This window comes from Callorhinchus milii, unplaced genomic scaffold (genome assembly GCF_018977255.1).
Source record: "Callorhinchus milii isolate IMCB2004 unplaced genomic scaffold, IMCB_Cmil_1.0 Scaffold2, whole genome shotgun sequence".
Classification (NCBI taxonomy): domain Eukaryota; kingdom Metazoa; phylum Chordata; class Chondrichthyes; order Chimaeriformes; family Callorhinchidae; genus Callorhinchus; species Callorhinchus milii.
In genome coordinates, this window is record NW_024704743.1 from 85,272,508 (window position 1) to 85,286,021 (window position 13,514).

The 13,514-nt window shown below is 39.6% G+C and overlaps 1 non-coding gene across 1 annotated transcript; it reads left to right on the plus strand.

Annotated features, from left to right (window-relative positions):
• Positions 1-6,910: 6,910 nt before the first annotated feature.
• Positions 6,911-6,982, plus strand: trnat-ugu. Its single transcript has one exon. It is a non-coding gene; the product is annotated as a tRNA-Thr (tRNA).
• Positions 6,983-13,514: the final 6,532 nt, after the last annotated feature.

A 13,514-nucleotide genomic window follows, 5' to 3' on the forward strand; every position in this document is an offset into this window, starting at 1 on the left:
CAGAGAACATAGTTACAGGTTGGCGGGAGCCAAGACCTCAAAGTGCATATCTGGTCCTTTTGCATTTGAACCAATTAAAATGCTGCAGCTTAGAAGTTACTGATCAGTTTCATTGTCCAGTTAGGACCACACTCCCCATTACAGCATAAGCTTGTAGGTATATCAAACATCAGGTGGGAAGAATCCTATCCCAGAGGTGACTTCCCTACACACTTCAAGTGTCATTTATGAGCCAAACGAACTGGTTAATCACCAACAATGCCTTGGAGTACTGATACCTGGGAAGGGCCTATGTATTTCAATAATAATAATAATCCTTGCATTTGATACAGCGCCATATCATGTCTTCGAGATGTCTCAAAGTGCTTCACTGAATATACTGTAAAGTGAATTGACTGTATATTTGTGGGCGAAACGCGGCAGCCAATTGCGCACAGCAGTGTCCCACAAACAGTCATGGATTGAAGTGAACAATTTATTACTATATCAATGACTAATACCACAAGCTGCTCAGCAACTAGTTTTCCATTTATAATTTCATAGTTGAAGTATCACCTTACTGGTTTCTGTGTGCGATAATTCAAGAGTTTTATGTTTTCATCTCCTTTACAAACCCAAAGTAAATCTTTCATGGTGAAAGCCACAATGCTGACTGTGACATCAGACTTCCAATTTGAGGATTATAGCCTTCCACTGATATTTAGAAGGATACTAATTATTTGCTATCTTTGTTTGACTGGACCACTGAGAACAGTGTGGGGAAGGTTGTGCAACACAAATCTTTGGGGGTCATTCAATGTGCTAAATATTAACTGCCCCATTAAACTGATCTAACGGTTTAATTTATTAAAAAAAATAGAAAATGAATGAAAGTAGAGAAATAAATTGTAAATTAGGGCTCCAAAAGTCCATTTTAACCAATTGACCTAGAGCATAATAGAATACAATACACTCTGCTTAATTTCATATCAGATGACCTCATATCTATTTAATTACAATGCAATTTCTCGATATTGAAAATTCTCTATTTGTTTGTTTGTATAATATTGCACCCTGCTCAAATGCATATTGATTAATTGCATAATTTGTTTACTGCATGAAAAATAGCCAGTCCATTCACACTTGTATAATTAATCCAGATAATTGCATTGGTTAAGGAATTGACTGCATGACCACAAACAATTTGACTTGCAGTCATGGCGACCTCCAGACCTGAGGAATATGCACGCTTTGCCTGACCCACTCCTTCCTATTAATGCCACTTTCACAGCTCTGACACTTTTTAATCCAGGCACTGCCTGAGGTCTGATTGACAGAGATCTGGCCCAATCCCAAATCAAATGGGGTGATGCTCCCCCCACCAACTATAACTAGTGGTCAAAGAGTCCAGCATTAGCAGAGGAAGTCAACTCTGATGATCTGCCATGGTGCGTTCATTTCCCCCAAATAAAATTGGCCCCTCACTTCACAGCTGTTTGGGACATTGCTGTGAGCAAATTGGTTGCAGCATTCCACTACAAATTTACAGTCATTCCACTTTACAGGAAAATCCTGTGACGCGTTATGAGACATCTCGATCACTGCAAGGATTATTATTATATTTGCAAATTGGATTTGTGTTGATTACAACTTCAGGTTTGAGAAGTTGACAGTTGACAAATCCCAAATCGGGAAAGTCCCAAAAATACATGCAGGAAATGGCCAAAATCTTTCCCCAATTAATGTGCTGATTTGAAGTTCTAGGTGGCTCTCATCTGAAGTCAGTTCAATGTTAAAAGACCGGCTACAAAATCAAAAACGTAATTGAGAAACCTGGGTGAAGGGCAAAAATCTAAATGGAAAAGAGAAGAATAAAACAACAAATATTGTTTCAGTAATGTCTACTTTTGTTTCAAAGGTCTGGGGTTTGAGGAAGAATTGATGACTGAGTTAGATATGTTCTTCCACTATCTTGAAATGCTGGGAAAAAATGGTTTAGAGCAACAGGAGTGAATCTATTATGCACAGTGTGTAAACTCGTCTGTATAGAGGGAATTATAGGCGCCATTCATTAATGTAACCAGCAATCAATGTAAAGGATTGTGCCTTCTGTAATCTGTTTCATTCTTTGTAAATAACATTTATAAAGCCATCCTGTAATTTCTACTGCAAACATTCATTTTCAAATGGTTTACACATCTTGCAAATTAAACGCCAATATGAGCAACAATAACAATGTAGCCTAGCTCCCTCATGTATCATCATGAGTTGATACTGCATTCTTCATTGCTATTCCTTTTTTATGCCTCTTGCTTCATGGCCTGCCTTCCTGTGGGATTTGCTGGCAATACATCTTAAAGCTTTTTATTTATTTCTCTTTCTCTTCATCGGGCCAGTAGTCTTGATAGAGCACTGGGACGTATTATATAACACAGTGATAGCCCAAGGCTGGGAAATTAGATTTAAAAAATGACAGTAGACCAGCAATGGCAAATGTTTAAAGATATAATACATAATTCCCAACGATCACATATTCCCTTGAAAAATAAAAATACCACAAGAAAAGTGGTTCAACCTTGGCTAACTAGAGAAGTTAGGGAAAATATAAAATTAAAAGAAGAGGCCTATAATACTGCCAAAAAGAGCAGTAAACCTGAGGATTCGGAGAGCTTTAGAGAACAGCAAAGGAAAAACAAGAAATTGATTAAGAGGGAGAAAATGGAATATGAGGGTAAACTAGCTAGGAACATAAAGACAGATTGTAAGAGATTTACAAGTACATAAAGAGGAAGAGACTATCAAAAGTGAATTGCAGGCAGAGACAGGAGAAATTATAATGGGGAATAAAGAAATGTCAGAGTCATTAAACAATCATTTTGTTTCTGTCTTCATGTTAGAGGACACTGAAAACTTACTGAAAATAGAGGGGAACCTGGAGGCTAATGTTCGTGAGGAACTTAAGGAAACGAAAATCAGTAAAGCAATAGTACTGGAGAAATTGATAGGATTAAAAACCGATAAATGCCCTGGACCTGGTGGCCTGCATCCTAGGGTTTTAAAAGAGGTGGCTGCAGAAATAGTGGATTCTTCGTTTTTGATCTTCCAAAATTCCCTGGATTCTGGAATGGTTCCCAGTGATTGGAAGGTCACAAACGTAACGCTGATATTTAAGAAGGGGGGGGAGAGAAAAAATGGGAAACTATAGACCAGTTAGTCTGACATCGGTGGTAGGGAAAATTCTAGAGTCCTTAATTAGGGATGTCGTCGTGGGGTACTTAGAAAATCATAACATGATTAGGCAGAGTCAACATGGCTTTACAAAAGGGAAATCATGCTTAACAAGTTTATAGAGTTTTTTTGCGGATGTAACTTGCAGGTTAGATAGGGGGGAACCAGTAGATGTGATGTATTTGGATTTCCAGAAGGCATTCAACAAGGTGCCACATAAAAGGCTATTGCATAAGATTAGAGCCCATGGAATTAAAGGCAATATATTAGCATGGATTGGAGAGTGGCTAACAGGAAGAAAACAGAGAGTAGGGATAAACGGGTCCTTCTCAGATTGGCAGGATGTGACTAGTGGAGTGCCACAGGGATCAGTGCTTGGGCCTCAATTATTTACAGTCTATATCAATGATTTAGATGAGGAAATAGAACTTAATATATCTAAATTCGCGGACAATACGAAGATAGGTGGGAGAGTAAGCTGTGAGTATGACACACGAAGAATGCAAAGGGAAATAGACAGGCTTGGTGAGTGGGCAAGAAGGTGGCAGATGGAGTATAACGTGGGGAAGTGTGAAGTTATTCACCTTGGTAGTAAAAATAGAAAAGCGGATTATTTTCTAGAAGGGGAGAGACCAGGTAGTGTTAGTGTTCAGAGAGATTTGGGTGTCCTTTTTTACACCAGTCACAAAAAGTTAGTATGTAGGTACAGCAAACAACAAGGAAGGCTAATGCCATGTTGGCGTTCATTGCAAAAGGGTTAGAGTACAAGAGTAAGGAAGTCTTGCTGCAGCTGTATAACGTCTTGGTGAGACTGCACCTAGAATATTGTGTGCAGTTTTCGTCTCCTTATTTAAGAAAGGACATACTCGACTTAGAGGGCGTGCAGCGTAGATTCACTAGGTTGGTTCCTGGGATAATGGGGTTGACCTATGAGGATAGGTTGAGTAAACTAGGCCTATATTCTCTAGAATATAGAAGAATTATAGGTGATCTTATAGATACCTATAAGATTCTTAAGGGTCTTGACAGGGTAGATGACGTGAAACTGTTTCCCCTGGTTGCAGAATCTAAAACTAGGGGTCATAGTCTCAAGATTAAGGGTCAGCCTTTTCGAACTGAGTTGAGGAAACATTTCTTCATTCAGAGGGTAGTGAATTTGTGTAATTCTCTAACCCAGAAGGTGTGGATACTCAGTCCTTGAATATATTCAAGACTGGGGTTGATAGATTACTAAAAGATAGAGAGATTAAGGGATATGGGGATAGGGCGGGTAAATAGAATTAGGTTAGATCAGTTATGATCTTATTAAATAGCGGGGCAGGCTCGAGGGGCTGAATGGCCTACTCCTGCTCCTACGTCTTATGGTCTTATGGCTTCAAACAATTCTCTGCCTGGAGGACAGAAAGGATTAAAAAATGGAAATTACAAACACCATCACACTGTCCACCTGGGATATGTACAAGCAATGAAACGGATAAGGATCAGGATAAATCATATTTGATACTGGAGGAATGTCTAAATTTAGAGTGAAAGTTAGACCCCTATATTAATAATGTATTATATTTTTAACAGTCTTGAGCGGTTTATGAATATTCACAACCATTTGATGAGGCTTGAATTGCTGCACTGCTTTGTGTGGCATATCATGACATTCTCCCTGCTAGCCGCTAACATTTGTGTCTAAGTTCATTCTTCACGGCTCTCGTGAATCCTGTCTTAGCATTCCACAGTATTTCTAATTGCATCAATGTGACTATAATTGTTTTGGTAAGCTTCATGAACCAGAATATTTCAGCCTAAATTATATTGACTATTAGTGGTTGATGTATTTTGTATTACATTTGTTCAAGTTACTAAGTGAGCCCTTTGGAAACTCGAACAATTTTAAAACATGTATGTGTTTCTGTTCATTCTTTCTCATTTGTGTATTCTCCACAAATATTAGGATTGATGCAATGTTTCAAGCAGGAAATTTTCACAGGGATGTTCTTGTCCTTATTGCATATTTGGGAGCAACATGACCTTTTCCCTCCTCCTATGATAAATCAGGACTTTAAGCTCATCGTCTAGGGCCTAGGCTGACACTCCATTGCCGTGCTGGGGGAGCGATGCATTGTTGAAGGTGCCGTCCTTGAGATGAGATGTTAAAACAAGATCCCGTCTACCTGTTCAGGTAGGAATAAAGGAGTTTCTCTCAGTGTCCTGGCGAACAATACCCCAGAAAAAGTTGATCATTCACTTCATGGCTGTTTGGGGGACATTGCTATATACAAATTAGTTGCTGTGTTTGCCTACAATTCCACCATCACTACACTTGACAACTTTGAGGCATTTCAACAAGATGATTATATCAATTGCAAGGATTACTATTATAAGAGTCAGAGTCCAGACCAGCTGTTAGAATTTCATCTCATCTCATTGCCAGCAATATCTCCCCATGTCTCCCTCAAGAGGTAAAACTCTGGAGCCTTTTCTGCCTTGTGAATCATTTAGTCCCATGAAGCATATTGTCTTCAAGAATATGATAATAGTCTCCCTCTATCCAGAAAGAAATATTTATAAAGACCAAAGTGCTGGAACACTGTTGGTAAATATCTTCACTCAGCAGAGCAGCTCCTTGAACAGAAGACATCCGAACCATATGTTCGGTATTCCATACCTATAAAAGAGCACAGATGTTTGTGCAGCACCTATTCTATGATCCCAAAACACTTGAGTTGGTACTGCAGCACTAGCCTTAAAGCCAGCAAGGCAATGCCATTTCAGACTCCTACTCAACACTGGTCAGAACGCTTGCACCTACACTTCTGACCTTGAAGCGTTAAATTGCCATTTAAAACTCCATACAAGTCAGTAAGTTAAAAAACTCGAGATAAGTCTGTAGTTGCTGCACACAAGGGTCATACAGAATTTTAGTCAAATGGTAGAAGTCTCACCTTGAGGTGAGAAGGAAATGAACTGAAGCCCCATGTCAGGATTGATCGCACAGTGTGCTCAAACTAACATTCCAGTACAATACTGGGAGAGTAGTGTACCATCAGAAGTGCTGTCCTTTAGATGTGAAGTTCGACTGAGGCCCTTCTGCCTGTTCTTGTGGATGTTAAAGGTCTGTGTCTCCATTCAAAAAGAGAAAAAAGTTTCTCCTGCCATCCTGCCCGGCCTCCAGATTAAATGATCATTCACCTCATGGCTGCTTGTAGGATTTTACTGTGCACAACTCTATTATTGCAATCTGTATTACCATTAGCGGTGTCATGGTACTCATCTCCTTTTTATGTGTGAATCACACGTTGCTTACAGGTGCACTTTGAAAGGAATGATCCTTCACTTCTCATTTTTTCGAAGATACGAGCCCAGTCAGAGAGATCTCACAAACTACCCACAACACTTTATTTCTCTTAAATTATTCTCATTTATTCAGACAAGTACCAGTACCCGTTCATGGACTCGAAATGTTGATTCACTTTCCTTTCTCCATAGATGCTGCCTGACCTTCTAAGTGTTCCCAGCGACTTCTGTTTTTGTACCAGTAAACAATAACTTTTCTGAATGCGGCACAGTGAAGCCACAACAAAAAATATAGCACATACTTTAAAAATACTTTAACAGTAATGAGTTTAACCAAACTTTAACAAATCATGCAATCTGATACACTAACAACTACTGAGCCTCCATGAACAAAGACCTCTTGGGAAACAGGAGGAGCCCTGTAGCTCAGTGGTTAGAGCACTCGCTTTGTAAGCGAGAGACCTGAGTTCAATTCCAGGCAGGGCGAAACCTTGGGCAAGTTTCCTTACTCCACACGCCTAATAATAATCCCTCCAAAACCAAAAACAATAATAAATTGGTCATTTTCAATCTACGACTGTTTGTGGGACATTGCTGTGCGCAATTGGCTGCCACGTTCGCCCACAAATATACAGTCAATTCACTTTACAGTATATTCTGTGAAGCGCTTTGGGACATCCTCCCGACGTGAAAAGCGCTATATCAAATGCAAGGATTATTATTATTATTATTAAGAGATAATTTGGCCAATTTTACGTCTTCCGGGAAGGTTTCAGAATCTGAGTGGTAGTTAGTTGGTGTTAGTCGTGTTAAATCCATTTCTGACCCTTACTGATTTCCCCAAACTTAACTCCCCCCCCCAATTTATACCTCAATTTAGTCAATGTGACTCTGACTGGTTCATCCAAGCATTCCTTCACATCCCCTGAGACTCCTGGTCCCAAGTGTCAAAGATTCATCGGGACACTTAACCTTCTCTTTCTTGACAGTTTGAAGTCCTAAAAGCACTTCGCTTATGTTTTCCAAGATATTGAGGCACCAATCTATTGCATCCATCAAGCCTCTTTTACTCATGTCAAAATTTGCCCAGTATTCGGCCAATTTTGCTACGCTAACTCATTTCAACAACAACAACAACATTTTGTTTTTTTTAAAAAAAGCAAAGTAAAGCTGCTAATCGCTTACTGGTATTCAAAGACCACAATCTATATATGAGTGGATGTTGAATGTATGACGTGGTCTGGGGACGGGGGGGTTGCCTCCCACAAATTCAGGTATAGTAATTCCTGATCAATACATTACAAGTGTCTAAATGCTATCTCTATGTTAGGCCATTCATTATGTCCTTTGGATCTCTTAAATGATCTGTTATTTTAGAATAACACAGAAAAGTCAGTTTCCTTCAACTTTGATCAGGGTGGATAGGTAACCCACTTTTTCAGAAGTTGCTGAGAAAGACTGTTTCACTTATGCCGTTTTGGATTCTTCAATTCTATTCCAAGTGCAGTTAAAATATGTGAATAGCCCATCCATTTCCTAGAAAGTACAGTCTGGCCTTGCTACGATGTGTTCTCAAGGCAGAGCTCAAAAGATTGAGGATGGAGCATTGTACAATAGCTGCACATCAAGTACAGAAGGTAAAGTTAATTCACTGGCACAAATTCTCAAGTCATAATCAGATTGATTCACCGCCTGACAAGAGAATGAGGCTCTTTGAAGCAGGTTGAGCAGATGCTGCAACTCTTTAAGAAATACCAGTCGGAACCAAACTTAAATTCTTTGGCATAAAAGTATCATTACATAAGAAATTTACGAAACCTAGGAGGAAAGGCCCATTAAATCTTCACAAACTTTTCAGAGACCACACAAAGTCTACTCTACCATGAGCCCTCATTTCCCAACCTACCTTAGAAGATTCTGTACAGATACATCCTGATCTTCAAAACCAATGAAAGTATTCATCCATTTTAATATCTGCACTGTTCGTTCCTGGACTGTATTGTTTCCACATATATATCAGGTTCCAGGAGCACAAGACATTGTGTTCGTCAGAGATTTATTATACAGTATATTCATATATGCAGTGTCTTTCTGGTATGGCTTACAAAGGCACAGAAATGTTGCATGCTTATCTATTTTAAATGTCTGTATTCTGAATGATGCACAACTCTAATTTAAAGACGAGGGGGTTTCTTACAGGTAAAACAGACAGGTAAAACAGTGTTTGGCAAAGTGTTTAGAAATTATCTGCATTGACACAGAATGCTTCCACACTGAAGAAGTCAAAACACTGGACTCATTAAAGTCAAGCCTCCCGGCATGAAAGGCATTATATAGATGCAATCTGTTGTTGTTATAGTTATAGATGTGCACCTACAGTCACTCCACTTTAGCTTTTTGAGATGTTATCCCAATGTGAAAGGCAGTACACCAAATGGAATGATTATTATTATTTGTGCTAAGTTGGACAACCTGAAAAGATGAGCAAAGGATCTTATCTGTAATGTTTTGGGGATCTCTTATAATAATAATAATAATAATAATAATAATAATCCTTGCAGTTGATATAGCACTTTTCAAGTCTTCGAGACATCTCAAAGCGCTTCACAGAAACAATGTAAAATAAACAATAATAATCCTTGCATTTGATATAGCGCTTTTCACGTCTTCTAGACATCTCAAAGTGCTTTGCAGAATATATTGTAGAGTGAATTGACTATATTTATGGGCGAATATACAATAAAAAATACAGTAAAGTGAATTGACTATATTTTTGTGGGTGAAACGCAGCAGCCAATTGCACACAGCAGAGTCCCACAAACAGTTGTGGATTGAGCGACCAAATTATTATTGTATTTTTTTTGCTTGAGGGATCAGGCATGTGGAGTAAGGAATACCTCTTGAGATGTATCAGCCATCAGAATAACAGGGGCAGTTGTTTGAACCAACACACTGACAGTAAAATTATTCTTTCTCTGGAAGAACTTTCCACCACCAACAACAACAAAATTACATTTATAGAGCACCTTTCACGTTGGGAGGACGTTCCAAAGCGCTGAGCCACCACCAGCCTAAAGTTAAATACTCAACTGTAAATGACCCAAGTGTGCCACATAACTATTTGCAATTTGCAGAGCTAAAATTAATTAAATTTTTCCCTCAACAATTGGCAAAATGAGTGGTCATGTAAAAACATTACTTTTTGTATTAATATTAGGATCAAGTGAACACATTGCCGCTGTTTTGGTAGTCTGGTTCCTGTTCCAGTTGGGTCAGTGGCATTCAAAGGCACTGCTGATAGCAGACCAGCTTACCTGGGCTCATTGGCAAAAGTTGGTGGAGCAGATCAGTCACTGGATCCAGGGTTTCTTCCTACCTCCTGCTCCTGTTGACTCTGTAAGTCAAAGCCAAAGTAAAGTGGTTCTAGCTGGACAAGCATACCAAAATTCTTGTATTGAAGCTAGATCAAAAACTGCAAACCAAAGTCAATACTGAATCAATGTAGTTCTACAACTAGACAGACATTATCTGTATGGTGATGTTGATATAACAACTACCACAAGTCAGAATATAGTCCCGAGACCTTGGCTGATGTTAATTATATATCTGAATGTTAATTACCTAGCTCATTCTTTGCTCCTCTACTGTTTTTTTCTGTCTTCTCAAATTCTCTACCATCTTTCCTCTCATGAAAAAAAGGTGTTTGACCTTTTTTTCTGCTACTGCAGTGCAGTTCCATGGATGATAGTTACCTTATGGTGCCAAACCCAAATGACTATTAGTCAAATGTGAGCTTTGGCAGTGATGATAGGCAGTCAATGTAGTTATGATCCATCTGCAATGACTCATATTGGTGTATCACCATAATGTCCTCGCCTGACATTTGCACAAATGCCCACTCCAGTAGAAGGTACTGGATAGCAATCAGGAGTGTTTCATTCCTTCCGCACCAGACAGCACTGAGACCACTTGTAACATCTCTGCTCAGAGATCAGCTAATTCGGCACAGATTGAACCACTACCTTTTAGTCTGTACTGCTCAGATATTTGGTGGATGCATTTGCTAAACTATGGAGAAAGCTGATTTCCACCAATGTTAATTCAGATCCACCTGCTGACTCAGTACATCCTTCAAGGGAAGACAGTTCCCCAGTGATGCCAACAGCATTCACTGCTAGAATAAAGTATCCACAATCAGCATAAATAAGAAAAGATATCAGTCCTTTGTGACTGACTTTATTTTGAAATATGTGTTAAGAGGGGCCCCTGAAGTCATGCATTGAAATAAATACAACAGCAGATGAATATAAACGGTTCATTTAAAACCATACTCTTCTCATTTGTGTTTTGTATCTCATTTCAGAATCTATAACCTTGCGATTCCCAAAACAATAATTCTGCAGAGATGAGCCATGAGGAAAAGAAACCTCTGATCCATTACTACTTTACAAGCTCTGCATTGAGAGCATCATTGGACAGTCCAATTAGGTAAAATGATCAAAAAATTATCTTCAAATTTCAGTACATGTCGTCTTTAAGAGTAAATCAGAATGCAAATATGAATAATGTAAAAATTCTGTAATGAATCAAACATGGGCACTGCATTAATGAGCACTCATAATGCAAGATCCAACATTTTTCCTGCTTACAGAATTCCTGCTTATTCAGTGAAATGGTGGCTTCAAAACATAATAAAGGTATTTTGCCTGCACATTAAAGTAACCAATGTTTTTTGTTTCCTATTTTTTCACCCACAAAACACACGTTCAATTTACTTCACAGTATATCTTGTGAAGACCTTTGAGATGTCTCAACGACGTGATAAGGCGCTATATCAATGCAAGGATTATTATTAGTAGTATTATTATTAAATTTCATGATGTGGTTTATGAACACAAAATACACTTTCCTGAAGTACATTCATCTCACAAAGTAATAACAAAGGACAGTGATTTGCATCAAATCTGAACTGCTAGCCATTTCAGATTAAAGACACAGGTCAAATTAAATTAATTAGTGTCCAAAGGAAAAGTACAAATTTACATCAAGCAAAGGCATGTATGCAATGCAAATACATCCTAGAGATGGTACTTTATAATGCACTGTGGCTATAACTGACATACTGTATGAAGCAGTAGATTTATAAGAATTTCTTTTCACGAAAGTAATGGATAGAGATCTCTTAATGACAACAATTTGAATCTGTGCTATTATTGTATCTGCCTGGAAACAGTACTGGCGATTACAGAGATAGATGCACACTCAGAAACACAAATACTGCAAAAGGATCACTGGCTGTTAGAACGTGTTGTTCCTATGGCTATTATTGGTCAGCTGTTATCCTGGCTCAGCTGGGTAGCAGTCTCACCTCTGAATCTTGTGGATTCAAGCCCCTTGTCATTACTATGAACTCATAATCCAGCTGACAAGTCATTGAAGGGAGACAAGGAGGATGGCTTCCAGATTGTCAGCTGCAGAAAGTTGGCACTTCTCCAGACCTTGATACAGTCAACAACATAGATACAGTCACCCTAGAGAAGCCAACAGGTGATACTCACAACGTGCCCCCTGAATGATAACATGCAATATTCATTGCAGAAAATGTCTAAAAGTGCATCAATTACAACTAAAACAACCAAAAGCCAACACAGTATAACACAAACCTGATGACATGACTGATCATCAGTAAAGGTAGAAATGAGGTTGGATAAATATTTGTTAGGAAAACGGCAACATAAACAGCAGCTTGCAATGGAAAAAGTGCCGTGGGACTTCAAATGTATTTCCTGCTGATTACTTTGTGTATGTCACACCAACTCATAAAAACTCAGCTCGGTGCAAATTCTCAGGTGGAAGCTGAGTTCTTGCAAGTCAACATGATGTACATGGCGTTCCCTGGATTGGACATGCTTTATATCCCAAGGTGCTTTTTCTGATGCAAAACACCATTTACACTGCCATTTACTCAATGTGTGTTTCAGTATCAGGGCTACCACAGGGTTAGGAATGGCGTCATGATGGGAATAATTAGAGTGTATTGAAGCACAAACAATTGGGATAGGGTGGGATTGGATCCTGAGGAAGATCTTGTTCTCCCATGTAAGAACAAATTACACTTATATAACGCCTTTCACATTGGAAGGACGTCCCAAGGCGCTGGAAGTAAGCATTAGTAAGCAATAAGCCCAGAACATATCTACATTATTCAACCTTGACTTTATTCAGCCTTTCCTGCCATGACATGAGCAAAATCCAAGCAGTTCAGCAACAATAATGCTCCACAAAACATTTTAGGATTTGACTTGTATGTATCCTAACACAGGGAGTCTATTGCACACATATCCACTACTCTGTGTGCATGTCGACACAGAGGTGGAGTGGAAGGGGGAACAGGTGGAAATTCCTTTGAATCACAGATCAATGTAACTTTTCAAGAATCTTTGCTCCTGACCAACAACCATCAGAACATGGCCTGGCTGGCAGTAAAAGGGGCCCTCCCACTCAGGGCTTACGTGCACGGTCGAGGTCTGGGCCAGTCAGCACGTTGTCCTCGGGCCAGCTACAGAGGCCAAGAGGCCGTGGACCACCTCTTCCTGGAGTGTTGGCAGTTTGGAAAAAGATGGAATGGATTCTCTCGGGGTTCGTTCTTGGGGACCCACTGTCACGGCACTTGGTGCTGTTTGGCCTCTTCCCGGGTGCTCACAGCAAAACCCACATCAAGTGTGCCTAGAGGATCATAAACTCGGTAAAGGAGGCCCTTTGGCTCCCAAAACTAGTTGTTCTTCTGGCAGAGCGAGGGGACAGTGAGGGCCCGCCTCAGGCTTGGACTCACTAGGATCAGGGACTATATACTGAGGGACAAGCTGAAGTTCAGCTCGATCACAGCAAAAAACAGATGGAGCCTGACCCCCACAGGAGCCACTCCGGCCCAAACCGCTCTGGGCTCACCCACCGGGTAGCCCACAAGCGCACCCAAAACTGACGAAAATAAACGTAAGGGCACAGAAGGACGCTCGAGA